This window comes from Anser anser (genome assembly GCF_964211835.1).
Source record: "Anser anser genome assembly, chromosome: 16".
NCBI lineage: Eukaryota > Metazoa > Chordata > Aves > Anseriformes > Anatidae > Anser > Anser anser.
The window spans coordinates 5,014,303-5,032,895 of NC_139737.1; the positions used below are offsets into that span (position 1 = coordinate 5,014,303).

Sequence of the window (18,593 nt, forward strand, 5' to 3'; positions counted from 1 at the left end):
TGGATGTTCTGTTCCATGACTTCAAAGATGGAGACTATGTCATTGGCATAAGGAAAATCAGAAAAAAATAATCGTGGGAATCTCTGTAGTGCAGTTCTGTTGTAAAATGCACTTTGTCAGCTTGGCTTCTGGACAGCAGTAGGCTGTAGTCAGGTTACTTCGGACTAAGTATCTGTACTAAGACTGGAGCATCTCTTTAAAACAGTCTGAGAGAACAGTTACATGATATGGGGACTTCAACAATAATTTAATTTCAGAAGTTCTGCATTGTCCTTGATCTGTGCAGGGTAGTTTGCTGTCTCCCTCAGTTGTGCCTGTATAATTGTGGGACCATGGTATAAACTGAATCAATGAAAAGATCCAGGTTAAAAACCAATCCTTTTCCTTTAGTACCACTTCTAACGTGGCTTATGTCAGTGATCAGATTTTCTGTATGGTCATGTGAAGAGTTGCATCAGCACAGTTGGCAGGGTTGCGAATTACTAGCTCTGCAGGGTCTGTTGTGTAAAAATAATTTATGGGGATTTTGTTGGCAAAGTCCTCTTACCATGTAATTACACTGAAAGTAGCAGTCTAGCAAAGCAAGCTTAGCACTCTCCAGTACGTTGAGGTAACACTCTGAAATATTATGGGGAGGAGCGGATTTAAGGGAGTACTACTCATGTATTTGAAGGATATTGGATGTGGCTCTGAAATTTATTCTGCAAGGCCAAGAGCCCCAGCTGCTTCCAGCATTTCAAAGCTGTTGGCATAATCCATTGTGAAGCCAGAGCAACAAGGAAAATCCACATATAGACAGATGCTTGCCTCACAAATATGTTTGTAAACAAGAAGGTTTTAGTCATTTGGATTGTATACCACCTGAGTGACCTCTGTGCAAGTGTACAGCAATGTTAGGTAACTGGGAAAGGATGCCAGTTTACACAAAAAAACAATACAAGGAATGGTACTGAAAGCAGAGACATGAGTAAACTGGAATATGGAGTGGGATTTAGAGCTTGTTCCCAAAGCCTTTCAAGTTAAGAGTCACATTGTTTTCAGTTAGAGGTTATCCCTACTGCACACCTCTCGTTGTTATACAAATGTGTCCTTCTAGGTCTGGTTATTAAAAAGTGCACTGGAAAAGAATTCCCAAGATCAATTTAATATCGTCAGAGAACATACAGATATTTTCAGGCCTCTCTCCTATAAACTACTTCTGCAAGGCTATGTCCTTCAAATTCTAAGGTCCGGTTGCAGAACTAGGTTTTTTATTATTAATGTGTAGTCTAAAAATATGCTTTAATTTAACCCAATTTGAAATACAGAGACCTTGAATGCTATTATTGGCCAAGTATGCAAATAATTGTGTACATGAATGGCTTATAAATCTCAGTAGTCATTTGTAGGCTTGCATATTGGAGGAAGATGTCCATACATCTACAGCTAAGGATTTTATGACCCGTGGGATTTGTATTTAGGTAATTATACCCTTGGTTAGTGAGCTAACAGACTAGGGGGAGGGATGGTGTTGTGTGTTTTGTTTTGTTTAATTTTTTTCTCCAGATAAAATAAAGTGGAAATATTTCAGAATTTATTTTAGAGAATGGCAAGTCTAATCAGATCAGTCAGGAAAGATACCAGTAGGTTTACTTCTTCAAAAATCATTCAGAAGACATGAATTATTTTAACATTTTGTCTTCCTTTCCCTTGGTTTTGTGACTGTTGCAAAAATTCTGATTATTAATGCATTTTTAACAGAACCTGTCAAAAATATTTTTTTTCTCTATTTGTAAAGATGTTATATGTGTGCATCTGAATGATACAGTATGTACATCTTAAATCTTCATGTAGGCCTCCAGCTGGACTTGTTGAATAGCAGACCAGCTGACAACGTAAGAATGTCTCAGCTTGTGTATTCTGCCCAACACAAATGTCATATAAATATTGTATATGGAGATATTTCCAATTCTGTAAAAGACAGTTACTTGGTCCAGGCTTGGGTCCGTTTATTATTACTATTATTTTTCACCTGCATTTTCCTCTTCAGAGCAATGAGGACCTCTGCTTAAGACTATGGGGAACTCTATTTAATTATTATTGGCAGTCTGCAGTCCTTTGTGCTGTCAAGAAACTCATGATGCTAATGGATGATACCGCAAGCACTCAGTAGTGGTTTTATCCTCAGTGGTTAGTGCTTTCTTTAGCTGAATAAATATCTGATGGAGTAGAGAGAATACGCTATGAAACATAACTGTATACAGGAAATTATTGGCAGCCCTATCAGGGAGCCATAGGATTACATCATTCTTTTAAAGGTTAATTTTGCCATCGAGCCTTTATTAATGCATCTAAAGTAAAGAATATCAATGTATAATTTTTTTTATTGGCACTTTACAACAGCACTGTTAGCATTGCCAATGGTTGTGGAAATGCGTCAGTTACTACGAGTAGAGGATAATAGTCTCCAGTCAATCTGCTATATACCAGCACTTCAGAGGTCCTGAGAAAGTCGTCAATGACAGAAGCAATTCTGTATCACAACAGTACCCGTGGGATTCCCAACCCGTTATGGGCCTCTGATACAGTTATCGTGATGGAGGTTGAGAAGTACTGGCAGACTTAACTGAGTTTTTACTGTATCAAGGATTCTAAAGACATAGACATTTCAAAATGTCCCAAATTACCTAGATATGTATTGAATTCGAACAGTAATTTTTACAAGCCAAGCAGCAACCTCGCTTCATCTGTAGACATTCAAATGAGTTTACAAATCTCCCTCTACTCCTGTCCCAGATTGTGCAAGAACTATAGCACATGCAGCAGAATTTTTCAAAGATGTCTTTCTTTTATTTTTTTCCTAATATTTCTAGTGTAATAGTGAGTGGAAGCACTTGTTTTTTTCACTGGGACAATTACGCTAAGAATAGCTCTGCCGAGATGGAACAAAGTCCTGCCAGGCCTGTGTCCTGCCAGAGGCAGACCAAGCAGATACTGTGGGTGGGCATATCTGATATTTCTTCTTAATGCTCCTCAGCTATTTCAATCTTCTCATGCTGGGTGAGTACATCTCAGTGTATATCTGTCCCAAATTCTTGCCTGGTCTCCCCCTAAACCCTTGCAAATTTCTGGCATCCACAATATACTTTAGCAAGGAGTTCTGCAGGTTTGCTACCCATTTTGTGAAGGCCCACTAAACTGCATTTGTTTTGAACCTTGATTTTGCTCATTTTATTTACTATCCTCTAGTCAGCTGCTTACCATTCCATTGATAGCAGTTGATCTATTATCTCTCGATAACTGGCAGCTGCAGAGCAGATCATGTCATCAAATATTCTACTTCTTAATAAGGTGTTGAAGGCTAAGTAAGGTGATTGGTAGTACTTAGTAGTAAGTGAAAGGTGTTGAGGATAATAGTGAGTAAGGACCTAGTATGATTGGGAGAAAAGGTAATCCTTGCAATAATATGGTGCACTCTGTGGATATGTTGATAGGCTTTCTTTCTTTTGTGTTATTTCAGTATCTGCAGCCACCACACAGCCTTTTCCTTGTCTCATTGGGTAGTACCCTAAAAATAAAAACTAGGTCTGAAAGGAATTTTCTAATTTAAACTATTTTTTTCTTTTTCACGTCCTGCCTTGTGCTGTCTACACTTAGATTCTCCTTCAAAACTAAATCCTTCAGTAGGGTCAACTCATGCCACTCTGACCTTATTGCTTTTATTTAATTAAATGCATACTCATAAGTTACTGTTTCTACGTTGACTTGCGTACCGTACCTTCAGTGAGAAAGAGAATTATTGCCCCTTTTACTAAATATTAAATAATAACAGCTACTACAACTAATGGTTGTTATCCCATAAGGGGGAAAAAGGATGTCTTCATGCCTGTACAAGTGGTTTGTATGTCTTACTATTGATTGCCCTCATTTTATTCTTTTAAGGGAGTAGAAAAGAAGCCAGGTCTTTGTATTTATTTATTTTTTCTTAATCCTGGATCACTAGTCTGCTAAAGCTAGCAGTTGTCAGACCCTAATTTTTTGGCCTTGATACCACAGAAATGCAGTGCTTACCATACTGTGGATAGTTCTTCCTACTTTAGCCTGTGTTCTGTATTGGAATTTGTGTTTGTGTGGTTTATTTTTTCAGGACTGGTCCTTCAGTGCCAATCCAGTCAAGACTTCCCAACATATTATGGATGACTCTGTGGTTTGCAGTGTCACTTACAAGTTAATTTTAGTGGATTTTTTTTTTCCCACTCTGTTTGGTTAGCAAATTTGAAACATTTGTGAAGCTGTTCTCATCCTTTCCACTCTTGAAATTTTATGAATCAGAGAAAGAAATGCAACTTTTAGACCTATAGAAGTCATATGTTCAGTAGTTTTTCTGAAACTCTGTAATTATAAGCAACAAGTATAAAAGAGCATACTCTGAAGCCCTTTTTCTAAATGGACAGTATGAGCATTGAGATAATATCAAATCAAGTATCTTATCTGCAGTTACTAGCACCTTATTTCTTAAAGTGGATTTTAATAGTTTTATTCCATTTATCCTGTTTGTTCTCTATTAAAATACATAATCCAACTTAATTGTTCCACTTCACTTTTTTTTCTTGTCAGGCTCACGATGTGAGGCTATTATTCTAAGAGCTGCTTGGTTTGGATTTTTTGCATCTTACCTTACAAATCTTATAGTGTAGCTGGAAAAGTAGAAATAAAGCATTGTTACCAAAAGCTATAAAGAAAAGCTTTCTGAAAGGCCGAGAGAATGGAGTTGTATGTATTAGAAATCATACTGGAGTGCTCCTGGATTTCATTTTTTTCTTGATCACAAGGTTAGAATTCAACTGGTAGCAGCAGAAGTCCTGTGTTTGTGTTTAAGTGTTGCACAACTCTAAGAATAATTCAGGATATTTCTTCTTTCAGAGTACGTTTCTGTGAACTCCCACTCTGGCTTGGCATTGCAATAGAATGTGGGTTAGCTGTCTGGGACATTTTGTATTTCAACACTAATCAAAAGTACGGTGCCCAGAATTTGCCTTTCACTTGCGGTATTCTGATCTGCTGTGCTTTTGGCAATCAAGAAGTATACTGTGAAATTCTTAGAGACAAATTTTTGGCTATTCAGGTTTGGAAATGCAGTTAAATGTATTTTTACTTTAAATGAATCCCTACATCAAATAAAGTTCAAGTAAATAATTTTAACAGTTACTTTTTGGCTCGTGGTTGGCTGGGACTTGTATGGGCAGGTATCAGACAGCTGCATTTAGTGGCTGTATGCTGAGCTGAGCTTTCTTGAGAGGTCAGCCCAGTGAACCAGAACTTAACATATGCACTGAATTTTTCCCTGGGCCCTGCGCTGTCTTCACATGATGCTCCTACGTGAAAATGTCAGGGAGATGGAAAAGGTTTATGGTCCCAGGCCTGTTTTATGATGAGCGTTTCAGCCCAAAACAGGCACCCATTTTGCAATGGGGTTGTCTCCTCTGAGAAGTCTAGACAGAGGAGAAGGGAATGGTTTTCTCCTTGCACCACCATTTGTAGGATGAGAGAGAAATTTTGCACAGCTGGAGATTGTGAGTCAAAAGGTTCTCTGCTTTGATATCTATCAGTGTGACACCTAGTATCCTAAAGCACAATCAGACTTGTAAAACATGTTCTTAGTAATTCCAGATGCATCCATCCTTGCACTTTAGTGGCTAATTTCAGCCCTTAAGGAAGAACAAGATTTGGGGCTGTGCAGAAGACTGAAGCAAGCACAACTGCTCTCTCTCTCCCAAGACTTGGTAATTTCTTAATAGACAATTTTTACAAACTCTGACCCCCAACTCTCTTCGTATTCACTGACCAGCTCATGTGTGTCTGGACAAGGCGATGAATTTTGTTGCTGAAACAGGTTTGCAACAATTAAACATGCAGGAATATGATCATGCTAAGAGCAAAGAAAGAGAATGAATGTAACTGTTACCTTTTTCTCTGCATGGTGTTACCTGAGTCTTTGCTTTAAGGCACTCCCCATTTCTCAGTGATTTGTTAAAGCTTCAGGGTCAGAAAGTCTGCAGACATATAAAATGCTCAAATTATTCACATTTAAACAGGAAATATTTGACTATTTATTAGCATTTAAAATGTAAACTCAATTTTAACTAATGGACTTTCTAGTTCACTTCTACAAGCTGTTGCCATCAGACAGAATTACCTGTGTACTGGGTTTGACCCCCTTGGTGAGAGGCACTGATCTTTCATTTAGTCGTGGCTGATGACAGGTACAGTTGAATAGTTTGATTACTTTGCATATCTTTACATGCAGAGTATTTTGAGTGACAAACCACTAGAGGGCACAATGTGATTGCATCTTTTCCAAAGTAGGGTGTGGTAGCCAAACAGAAAAATAAAATGTGAAGTTAAAGGTTTTTTTCATATTTCGAAAGAATCCTGGTGTTTTGCACAAAATAGAGTATATTAGGCTGAGGTTTTAGCACCTCTGGCTTTTTATTTTGCACATTAAATTATTTCTCTTGAATGTTGATATGCTGATGTTAAAAGTCCTCACCAATTCCTGCCCAGTAAAGATTTTCACAGGGATCTATTATCTCGCTAGGAAAAGACCAGTATAGTAATTAATGTAAGACCAGTATAGTAATTAATGTATGAGCTATTTTTCTTTTGAGACTGAGTAATGGTGCTTTGATGTATGCTCTGTAGGTAACCTTTGATCAATCTAGTTCCGTTTTTGCTTAGTTCTTCAAAAAAAAAAAAAAAAAAAAGAGAGAGAAAATGCAACTTTTATCCCAAATTGTTATGATTCAGCAAACCATAAGATAGGGTGAATCCACCCCAATTAAGCAAACTCTTAGAAATGGTGATTTAAAGAGAAAATGCTGCATTGTTTTTCTTCTGAATTCAGTGGGCTTAGCTTCAGTAGGTAAAAGGCAGTATCTATACACTTTGTGTTATCATTGCTTTCTGACTGTACCATTTCTACCATTTGTAGATGAAAATATTGAAATTATGATCTGTTCCACAACTTGTAATTAAGGAATCATCATGACTCTTAAAATTTGTAGCTGAATTCAATTGACTCTTATGTTTTAAGATGTGCAAGCAAATATGTAAAAGTTGATTAATATAGAGAGATTAAACCTAGCCTTAATTTCCCAATAGTATAGCTATCCAAATGATGTCTAATGGATTTTGTAGGTAATGCCACTTAGGGCCAGGAAGGGCTCTGAAAATTTTGATGATACTGGGTTTTGTTTGCTTGTTTGCTTTTTGGTTTGGTTTGGTTTGTTTTGCTCAACCTGAGTTTATTCAAGATCTATAAAGAGTTCAGGACCTGGGGCTAGCAGAAGAAATAATTGCTAGTTGGGGAGGAAAAAAAATGCATTTTGATTGCTTTCTATAAATCTTCCTACCTGCTTTTTAGGACTTAGCATAAGTACTTCTAGGAATTCCCATGGGGAACTTTACAGGAATTTCCTCAATGTTTTCCTAGGATTTTTTTGGGGTGCTTTCTGGGAATGCCCTGGTGCTCTCTAGAAATTTTTCACATGCTTTCTAGGAATTTTCCCTGTACTCTTTAGACATTTCTAGGAAATTCTGGAGTTTTATAGGAATTCCCTGGGGTGTTACAGGAACTTGGGTGTTTAAAATAGTTCTAGGAATTCCTGGAACTGCTCTACTGTATGTAGAGCATTCCTGTGGATTCCTGTAGCTTAGTAGACTTCTCCAGGACATTCTAGGAATTTGGTGGGAGATGATGTCTATGGGAGATGTTGTCTATAATTGTGCTAAAAATGCTTATAACCTGCTAGGTGGGTTCTCAGGCTTTCTCAGTATTTCAGGTTGAAAAATCTTTTTAGGAGTTATGAGAGATTTGTAAGAATCTTCCTAGTTTTTCTAGGAGTTCCTGAAACTTTTTAGGAATTTTCACAGACCTTGAAGTTCTGAAGCTTATAACTTTTTCAGGAATATTTGGGTCTTTCTAGGAGATTTCCTGGCATTTCTAGGACTCTGGATCAAGAACTTTTCTGGGAATATCAAGACTGAGACCTTTTTTATGCTTAGTGTATTGAAAGTCTAGGAAAACTCTTGACAACTTGTCTTGGAATTAATTGACCTAGAACTGTTCTAGGTATTTCCCTGGCTTTTGTAGGAATTCCTGAGTGATAACCTTTCTAGGAATTCTAGTCCTAGTCTCTAGGACTGAGACCTTTTCTAAGGTTTACTGGATCTATAAATTTTCATGGAAAAATTTCTCCCTCCTTATGGGGATTTCTGGATCTGAAACCTGAAATATTTCATGTGGTGTTCTGGGAGTTTCCCTTCCTAGATGTGAAACCATTCAAGGAATTTTCCCAGGCTTTATTAGGAAATCTTGGACCTGGATTATTTCTAAGAGTTTCCTGCAAACATTCCTACAGGAGCTATTGTATTTACTGGTGTCCCAAACGCCCCTGTTTTGCTTCAAGTTTTAAATTTTTTTTTTTAAAAGACAGCTTTGTACTTAAGTGAGTGGAAGTTTCAACTGACTTCAGTGTATGCTAGTACTCTCTGGGCACTAACAGAAATTCTTCAGTTAATGTTATGCGCTCCCATCTGAGGAGGAGCACAGCGGTTAGATGTGATGTGACACAATGTTTAGGATCTTGTGAGTCAGTTGGTCCTCTGCCAGTGAGAGAGCTTTATCACAGAGAAAATAGGAGCAGATATTTCAGTTAACTAACAGGAATAAGGCTACAGCACTGCTAAGTCTTAAAGCATAATAATAAAGCATGTGTAATACATCTTTGAGGTCAAGTGTCAAGATTAGGAAAGTATCAGCTTGCCAAACTGAGTAGAAAAGTTACTCCTATGGACCACAAGAGCTAATATATCGTTCACATACATGCAAAGGAAAGTTATAAAATGTTTACTCTTCTTCTGCCAAATACCTGAAGCCCAAACCTTAACTGGACTTGAAAAAAAAATGTTTCTATATTTCCCTTTAGGGTTCTGGAGTCTTAAACTGGTGTGAGTCACATGGTTGTTTTCCTCAATACTGAGTTATCTTTTGTGGTATAAATTAATGTCGAGAATAAGCCCTCTCTTCCCAGAATGTCCTGTTGCAGAAGGGATTATGCTTTTCTGAGGAGAAAAATAGTCAAGAACAGGTAATAGGGAGTGTATGGTATTGGCTAATCAATGGAGTATGTCAGAGCTACCTGAAAAATTCTAATCCTACCAGCTATCTTTTAGCATAATGAACAAAAAGGAACTGATTTTTTTTTTCCATGTTATTCAGATCTCTTACTTAGCAAGGTATAATCTACAAATACACGTTTTGCACCAGGAGGTGCTGGTCCATTATAATCCCAGTAAGAAAGGCACTCAGCTGCTCTAAGGTATCACTGAAAATGGTATTTATTAGAGCTAACACTATAACACTCTACAGAGATGGTAATGCAGATAATATGTCCTTTTATATGCTAAGAAGCCGAGTGGCATCAAGTGCACCATGTGAACCTGCTCATAGAAGACATCTTCCCATTTTGGTTATCTGAGCTATTATAGGATTTTCTTACAAGAAAACAATTCTATTCAACATTTCTAATGTTAAGCAAAGGATGTTTGTGTGAGAACTTCTTGCTGCACTTTAGATAAAGGCAAGGCTGTGGAGGTGGTGTAGTCATTGATACTAAGTGGGAGCTGCCTGCAGGCTCTGTAGTTACAGTCAGCTGGCTAAGTTTATCCTGCAGCCAAGGAATTTGTGCAGCACAGCAAATGCCTGAAGGCCATGCTGTACATGCAGCACAGCCTGGTCCTACTCAGGCTAAGTGTTATGTAGATCTCTATCTCCTTGGTGTACAATGGTCATTCAGCAAGCATCACTACTGTGTGCAGCCCTGCTACAGAACAGCTGAAAATTGGAAAACTCTGCCTCCCAAATGAGATGTGAACTGGGGTTTGATACTATGAAAGGCTCTCATGTACATAACCGTCGCCACCTGAGAAATGTTGGAGCACTTAAATGTCTTGTATACCTAACAGAATGAGACTGTTGGCTTTTAGCTTAATGTTCTTAATATATGTGCTTTGTACCTACTAACAACGAATTATTGGCAGGTGATCATCACTTGAGAAAGCTACCTTTTCCCCTCTTGCACAGAAGAGACCATAGGCTAGCCACCACTTAGGTCACTTTCCCGTCTTTGGAGAAAAAATGATACGCATGGAATACCATGCTGACCAGAATAATGGTATCACGCGTCTCTGGGAGTCAACCAACTCAGCTTGTGCTGTTTTAACAACAGCTGGTCATGTTCAACAAACGTGACATTTACCAAAACCAATGCTAACTCAGTGGAAACTCAGAAACAAATGTTCTGGCATCAAGACGTGTCATGCTGTATAATGGCAAGTCAAGGAACACTTCTCACTACAGAGAGTTAAAGCAAGACTGCAAGATAAAATGCTATTTAAAAAAAAAAAAGCCACAGTGGCAGAATTAGACAATTTAGTAGGTCTTTAGCCTGAACATTCAGTAACAAAATTAGAATGTTATAGTTTCTCCCTTTCCTTCCTTCTTTTCACGTCAATTTATATAAAATGTATAAGAAAACTAGCCAAAAAGTAAGCTTTGCTATATAGCATCACTCAAAGTAAGCAGCCGAGGAACCATTTGTTATTTTGTGACTCCTGGAATAGAATTGTATTATTGAAAGTGATAGCAGAGAGAACAGTCTATAGGAGTCCGTTAAAGCTTCATAATGCTGTGAGTTCAATTGAAGACTTTGGTTCATAGAGTTGTGTTGAACAGACTCACCTTGCTTCGCATGAGTCATTCTTGTTGATAGATTCTGATAACAAAATTATGTATTAGAAACCTTATACAAGGAGAAACAATCACTGAGGCACTGTGGGAATGAGAGGGGAAATTCAACTGCCTCTAAGGTGTACAACTAAAAACTACCAAAGGCCTCTTTTATGATCATTACACAGGTATTAGTAGCCAGCAAGCAGCATTTGAGAAGTGTGAATAGCAAAGCTGGCACGACAAGTTAGAGGAGAAAGCCACTCTTCTGTGCTTCCTGTTGAAATGTTGTACTGAATGGGTGTTACGTCAAAGGAATGACTACAACCAGAAAAATGAGGGATTTTGAGGTAAGAAATAAATAATAGTGGTTTTATCATGCTTGTAAATGATGTTACTCAAACTGGCTGGCTTTCATATAAACTGTAGTTCATTTGGTCAAATTACCAACACATTTCTCTTCATGCCTGCTTGGGAGACAGCTCCAATTATCCTAAAATAGCATCCTTATTGGCAGAAAAACAAACCTTCAGACAAGACATGCAAAAGTGATCCATTTCCCTTAGCTCAGACATCTTGTTTATTTAAAAAAATATTTTTCATAATAACATGTGTTGCTGAAGCAGTTGTTTCAAACAGGTGGTTCTTCTTACTGAATTCTGCAACTTATTTGGTTAGGTTAAGATCTAAAAGATTTATTACTTTCCTATCATCTAGTTTCTTTTTGTTGTTGTTGTAATTGGGGAAAATCTAGTAGCAAACTGGAAACTAAGATTCCAGAACTCTCATTTATTGCTTTGTATGAGCTGTTTGGACATGTCCTGAAGTAAACAAGTTAAGCTAAAAGGCCAAGCAAAGACTCTACAAGATGTGTTACACAAAGATAACTACCCACGTGTTGTACAGGGGAGGGAAACACTACAATTGCATAGTCCTTTTCTACCCTTCTTGATGTGGGATTCTTAACTGAACACTAATGGTACACAGGGAAAAACAGTTTAAATACAAAACTGATATGAAACTTGATTTCCTTTTTAATACTAGTATATGATGTGGTTGCTGTAGTGAAAGGTGACGGACTTTGACTAGACCTCTTCCAGTCCTCTCTGGAGTAAACTTTAAAATATGGAGGCTTGAACGGATCTGGGGGGTGGGGGAAATCCAAACAAACAAGTAGCTGAAACTTCAGTATTGAGGTTTGTTTTTTTTTCTGGTATGGTAGCCAGGGCCTAGATTCTGCAGCAGCAGGTTTGGCCTTGTGAGGCAAAATATACTGAAGTTCACAACCTGAGGCAACTGATCCAGACCTTGGGCCTAAACAGTCTGTAGTATTTAGCTGTATTGTAAGTTTTGTATAGACAGTTACTCACTTGGTCATTTTTAAGACTTGATGATGAAGCACTTTCATTTAAACCTACTTTTCACAAAGATAAATTGTTTACTTTTATATCCATCACCCTCATTTTCCGTATTTCCAATTGCTGGACAGAGAAGAGAACAAGGGTCTCTTGGAAAAGAGATCAAATACCTCAAGTAGAAATTTTTTTATCTATGTTATTTCCTTTTTATAAGAACCCTACTTAAAAATCTTTTTTGGCAGGAAGAAAATAATAGAGATGGGAAGCATCTGATAGCAAATGAACTGAAGGCCTACAAAATATTTTTTATCTATAACAAATGTTAAGTAAGGCAGATGCTACGTTAAATACAGATCTGTACTGCTAGTCTGTCCTATAGAGTATCTCTGCCCTTTCAATTTGTAGGTCTACATGCAAAATAATTTTTTAAAATTATTTAGGAATTTTAATTAGGGATAATCAGGCATATTATACAAATAGTTATTTCTGATTGCAATAATATTTGTATTACAAGAATTCTCAGTTGTTTTTATATCAATTATATTGACTAAAATTAAAATGATGGAAGCTTATAGCATCTTGACGATGTTTTAGTATACATAAAGTAAGACACATCTGTTGATGAAGCTGTAACAACTCCTCTAAATTATGCCATAGCAAAATGGTCTCCAGTCTGATGATGATTCTTGAAATCATAGAATCACAGAATGGCTCAGGTTGAAAAGGACGTTGAAGACTATCCAGTTCCAAGCCCCTGCCAAGGCAGCAATGCCACCCACTAGGTCAGGTTGTGCAGGGCCTCATCCACCCTGGTCTTGAACACCTCCAGGGATGGGGCACCCACAGCTTCTCTGGGCAACTTGTTCCAGTGCCTCCCCACCCTCTGAGTTAAGAATTTTCTCCTAACGTCTATTCTAAATCTTCCCTCCTTTATTTTAAAACTATTCCCCCTTGTCTAATCATTGTCTGCCCATGTAAAAAGCTGCTCTTCAAATGTCCTGAGTTTATAAAATTTCTTAAAAGCAAATTGAAAATAACCCATGTTAGTTACATTATTTTCTGGGAAAGCTGTTAAAAATAACTTATCAGGTAATGCTGATGAACTGTGGAAAATGCATTTCAAACTGTAATATTGGCACAAAATAGTGAAGAATTGCTCAATTAGCTGAAGGGCACAGGGCTTCATCACTGACCTCTGGCAAGCTTCTTTGATTAGGGGCACGTAAACAAGTTACTTTGGGGCAAACAGCTGTGCAAACTTGACATATCTCAGCTTCTTGGTAGTATTGCCAAATAGCCATCCTTACCCCAGGCTCAGATTTCATGCTACACCTGACCACTGATTATTTGGCAAAAGGGGCATGCATAGCATGTCTTAACCTGTTGGGCCTTTTCAGCTCTCTCCATCTCTTTCCCACATTTTTGAGGGAGAAAAGGGCTGTGCTCCTGAGAAGACCAACAGAAGAGCCTGTCTGGTGTTCTGCGCTCATCCTATTTGGTTATTTTTCCCAAAGGAGAGCAGCCAAAAAGCAAAATATCAGGCAGTGTAAACTTCTAAGACAACGCTAAAATCATAAATCTTCCTTGATTAGCTGGCTTGTTTTTAAAGAAATGTAAATTTTTTTTCACTGGTGTAGACTGATGTAGCTTACCCAGAAATGTCAGAAGCAAGCCTGGTTCCTAGAAGCTTATTTTCTCTCCCAACATTTTTTCACCCATATCCTCAGTATGAAGTAGATTTAGTGATATCCTTCAGGAGTACTATGGACAGACTGTGGCTCTGTCATCTGCGCTCATTCTGTTGTGGCAGCAAGAAAGCAATTTCAGCTGTGGAGGCAAAAATGAATGTTGCAACCTCAAACCTGAGGGAATATCTAATTATCCCTGGAGGGTGGGCATGCTTGGGTAGTGTCAGTAACCGGTGCTGCTGAAAGAAAATGGATTTTTTAAAAAGGCTTATTTCTCATACACGGTATAATCTGACCACAGTATAATCTGACCTCAGCAACAAAAGTTACCTGGGTTCTGCAGAACTTCTGAGGCCTGTTTTCTGGCAGCATACTGCTGCATTAGGCAGGAGCTACTGATCCTATACTGTCAGACATCACTGCCAAGCAGATTAGACATGTATTGTCAAGAGCAAGGAGCTGGCAAGCCTATGGCAGAAGAACAAGTCTGCAGGGAGGGGTTTTGCTTGAACCTGCCATAGTCAGGCAGGCTCAATAGCTTCTAATTCTCAGGAAAGAGCAAAGGAGAACAAACAGTTCCTTAATAATGCGGTCTTGAGGCAGTGATTCCACACCAAGCTGGAAAGCTGTTTCACACTATAAAGAATTGGGGATGGCTTTGTGAAAACTTAAATGTGAATGCCATCATTTCATCTAAGTGCATCACCAAATGCTGAAAATTCTGAAGTTTTAAATCTGAGGCAGGGTTGGGATTATATGTCACAGAAATTCTACGTGAGGGTCACTCTGGTTTTTAGCTCTATCATGAATGTGATCAGCTTTATTTCTTCCTGTAATCATCTCTTTGGCTTGGTACAAGTGACACCTGGATCCAGCAATTAAATATTTATACTGGGCTGCTTTATGCCATACTGGTACACGTGTATCGGAAAGAAAAGGCGGAAGTAGTCTCCTGTAAAATCAACTTGAGAATATGTTGAAAAAGAACTCTGGACAGAGCTAGGGAATAGCATATGGCCAGCGTGCTAACTGCAAAACTGCATTTCTCTGGCTTTGCTGACAGAAGAGTCTGCACAGAATAGAGCTCTCTCTGGGATGGCTGGTGCATGCCGTTGAGCATTCTTACTTACAGCTAAGCTTCAGGGGGAGTTTATGTGAGGGCCAAGTAAGTTGCATACAAAGGCTGGAAAAGAATTTGAAGTATGGTAATTTTTTAATGTTTTGACTTCATTAAGGTTGATGTTTTTACTCTCATCTTTTGATTATGTGTGTGATTAAACACCTAAATGCTTGCTGTCTTTTTGTTTTTATTCCTTTATAAGAGTATTTTATGTTTGGGTTTGGTTTCTATTTGGACAGAATGAAATTTAATAACAACATACTTAAATCTTAGCCAAGTTACTTATATATTAAAAAATAGGGAGGAGGTTCTTTTTGTTTATGTATCCAGTTCATTTAAGAAACCTTATTTTCAGATTATAAATTTTTAGCACTTTCTTGCAATCAAAAAGCTTGAATATGGTAAAGTAGACTGTTCAGGAACCAAACTACATAAGCAAAAGCACAACTTGGCAGAATCGTGTTTCCCAGTTATTCCTCAAAGGTATATACCCCTGTAGAGCTGTGAAAGTGTGATACTCTGTCAAATTTAAAAAAGACAGTGAACAGTGTAGCTCATTCGTTTTCGTGCAGCCTTATATTTTTTCTTGCCTGTATTTTCAAGTCTTTATTGTTATTATGGCTTTAAGAGTAAAGGCAGCAGAAGTCATACCTAAATTTGGTTGTCTTATCTGGAGCAACTCAAAATAAAAACTACTGGGTTATCTTATGTAAGCAACTCATGGCAGCTGATCCCCATTGACAGTTTAGAATTATTCAAACTGTTCTTGATTATTCAGGTTTCATCTTAATGAAAATAGAGGTCATTCTGTTTAACTGGACTTTCTCATAAGTGAAATGAAAGTCTATTTAAATATTTGTACGAGTACGGTTCTAGCTTTTAAGGGATTATCTACAGAATATATTTAAAGACATTTTTAATTGGTATCTAATATCAAGATTGGACAAGATTTGCATTTAAATTTGGCATCTCTGAAGAAAGGTCTCACAGAAGGAACTGTTTTGGAGTTGTTATTGTGTTTGTTTTTTGAGGGTAGATTGAAAAGGCTGTCGTTCACATGGTTCGTGCATAGCAAGATTGCTTGCTTTCTCTAAGCATAATCCAAGGTAGATGTTGTATTATATACAAGGCTCCCTGATCTCATGAAAGTGACAGTACTTGAGATCATGATGATCAAGTGGCACTAGAAAACAGGATGAAAATAAGGAAAAACTGAGATACCTCTTCAGATACCTAGGTTAAACTGTATCTTCTGATTATTTTTTTTCAGATTGGTAGTCTTAAAAGAATAAATTTATTATACTCGTATTTTTTTCTTTCATATTTTTTCATAATTAACTTGAAAAAACCTTTATGTATGGCGTGTTGTTGTCTAAACTGTATACTGTTTTGAATTTTGTGTTGAGAGTCTGTAAAATGAAATTTAGAATTGGAATGTTCATTCGACAGCAGTGAAAACTGACTTTCCTTCAACTACGTTGAACAAGTTGTCCATATTCTATTTAGCAGCCACTTGACTAGAGAAGGATTATGAAATCCAGTGAGAGCTCCTTCAGAGGTTTGCTGTTTGAAGGCTTCCATATGAAGATGACCCAATGACACTGTGTAACTTATTTTAGAAGAACTGCCTGAGGCCTTGGTTTATTCTGGTTAAGAGGCAATTTTTATCAAGTGGCAAGCAGAAGCAAAGTAGAAAAAACACATGCTAAATCTCAGTATGTCAAAATAAATGTGTGTGAAGGTAGGTTTCTGAGACTGTCTTTAGGAAACTAAATAAATGATCTGGTTTTCAAATATTCTGAACACTGTAGACATTATACAGAACTGTAATCCTTTTAAAATAGCTTTGGTGAATCATTTTTGAGACACAGTCTTAGATTGATATAGGTTGGAAGGGACTCTGGAGGTCATCTGGTCCAAAACCCTACTCAGAGCTGGGCCAGTCTAGATGTTAGACTCAACTTCAGATTCTAGCTCAGGTTGATCACAGCATTGTCCAGTCACATAGTCTTATCAAAATAGATTTGGTTTTGACATATCTTGACACTTTTTGTGAGCTTCCTGAGTGCTTTTATTGTAGACAGCTGCATATAGACATTGCTGAGATCAAAAAAGGACTTAATATAATGCTGTTGAAATTGGATATTGTGTAGGGGTGTGTTGGTTTATGGAATGTTTTGAGCTGTTCATTATAGGCTGACCTCTAAAAGTCCATTTCTTCAGAATATCATGCAAGTGTTATTAACTGTTTTGCAGATGAGAAGAGCTTCTTACAGAGACTTAGTATACAGATATTCAATTTTGCACTGATCTTTTTATTATAACTTTGGTTTTCCTGCTCTTTGCTGGGTCAATGATTCTAATGTGTCCAGCATCTTAAGCTAATGATATCTATGGAATTTCATATTTTTGTGTGTCATTCTGCTTTGCAGTCAAGAGATTTTTATTGGAAAGACTCTCAACCTGACTGCAAAGGAACAGATCCTGAAACAAAATGGAACTTCTTATTTCTTTCCTTTGCTTTGTTAGGGGGTGGGGAGGAGTAGAACACTTTGTACACTGTCAGAAAATTAAATTGCAGCCTGTGGTCTTCATAGGCATCAGAAGTAATTACTAATGTTGAAAGATGCACGCTAATTTAAGTGTTTGAAAATGTCGCAAATATAACTGAGATATAAACCAGCAAGGGATGTGTGATTATTGTTTCAGTCAACATAGCCATGGCATTTCTGATTCTTATTTGACAAACTCCTTAGATGACTTTCCAAGGAAGGCTTCTGCTCATCACTTCTTAATTTGACTTTTACCATAAAACAAAACTGGCATTTTAGATTGTGTTTTGTAAATTGCTAATGGCAAAATCATGGACTTGGTTACCACCCTTTATCTGAACTGGAAATATTTTTAGAAAGAACTGTTTGTCAACATTTCTCCTCCTCTTGGTACCCATGAAGAAATGGTTTCATTCTGTCCTCTGATACATGTAGAGTTTTTCCTTCCATGTATTTTTCCCTTGAGCCATGTATTCTGGCTTGGTCCATAAGATTTCCCTACTCAACTGGTGGTCTGTTTGCTCACAGTTCTCATCTTTCTGTATCTCTTCATTGTAAAAAAGAATTCTCACCATGTAAAATTTTCTATTTGAAGTGGGATGGCAACATTCCTTATTAATGTCTGTTCTCTCTGTCCCAACATGGCTTGCCTCTGGCTGAAGTTCTTAAATGTCTCCAAGGATATTACTAATCCACTTTGGAAGAGAATGGATATTGTATTTTACAGAGGTCTTAAGTCTTTTAAACTAATTTTGTTCCAAAATGTGTCTTCCACTCCAATTTCCTGTATTTTTCCTGAAAGGAAAAAGTTTTGGTTTTCACTGTCATAAGGAAAAACTCTAAATAAAAATCCATATCAAGATTAACAGTGAAGTTCTTACTTCTTGAATGAAACAAGATTCTGGGGTGGAGGGTAATACTGGAATTTTTTAGTATGATTACTAGTAGGATTATTTTTTTCCATTTGGAAGAGAGAGATGAGAAGTTATAACACTTTGTCTAGTACTTCAAAGTTAGCAAAATTACAGCAAGTACTGAAGAATTAATCCATCTGTTTTTTTAGCTTTGGTCTGGTTACCTAACCCTATTTTCCATTATCAAGTTATA

The 18,593-nt window shown here is 37.4% G+C and overlaps 1 long non-coding RNA gene across 1 annotated transcript; it reads left to right on the forward strand.

Annotated features, from left to right (window-relative positions):
* Nucleotides 1-1,468: 1,468 nt before the first annotated feature.
* Nucleotides 1,469-18,335, forward strand: LOC310882696. The gene is made up of 3 exons (XR_014573085.1): nt 1,469-3,428; nt 10,957-11,118; nt 16,441-18,335. It is a non-coding gene; the product is annotated as an uncharacterized lncRNA (long non-coding RNA).
* Nucleotides 18,336-18,593: the final 258 nt, after the last annotated feature.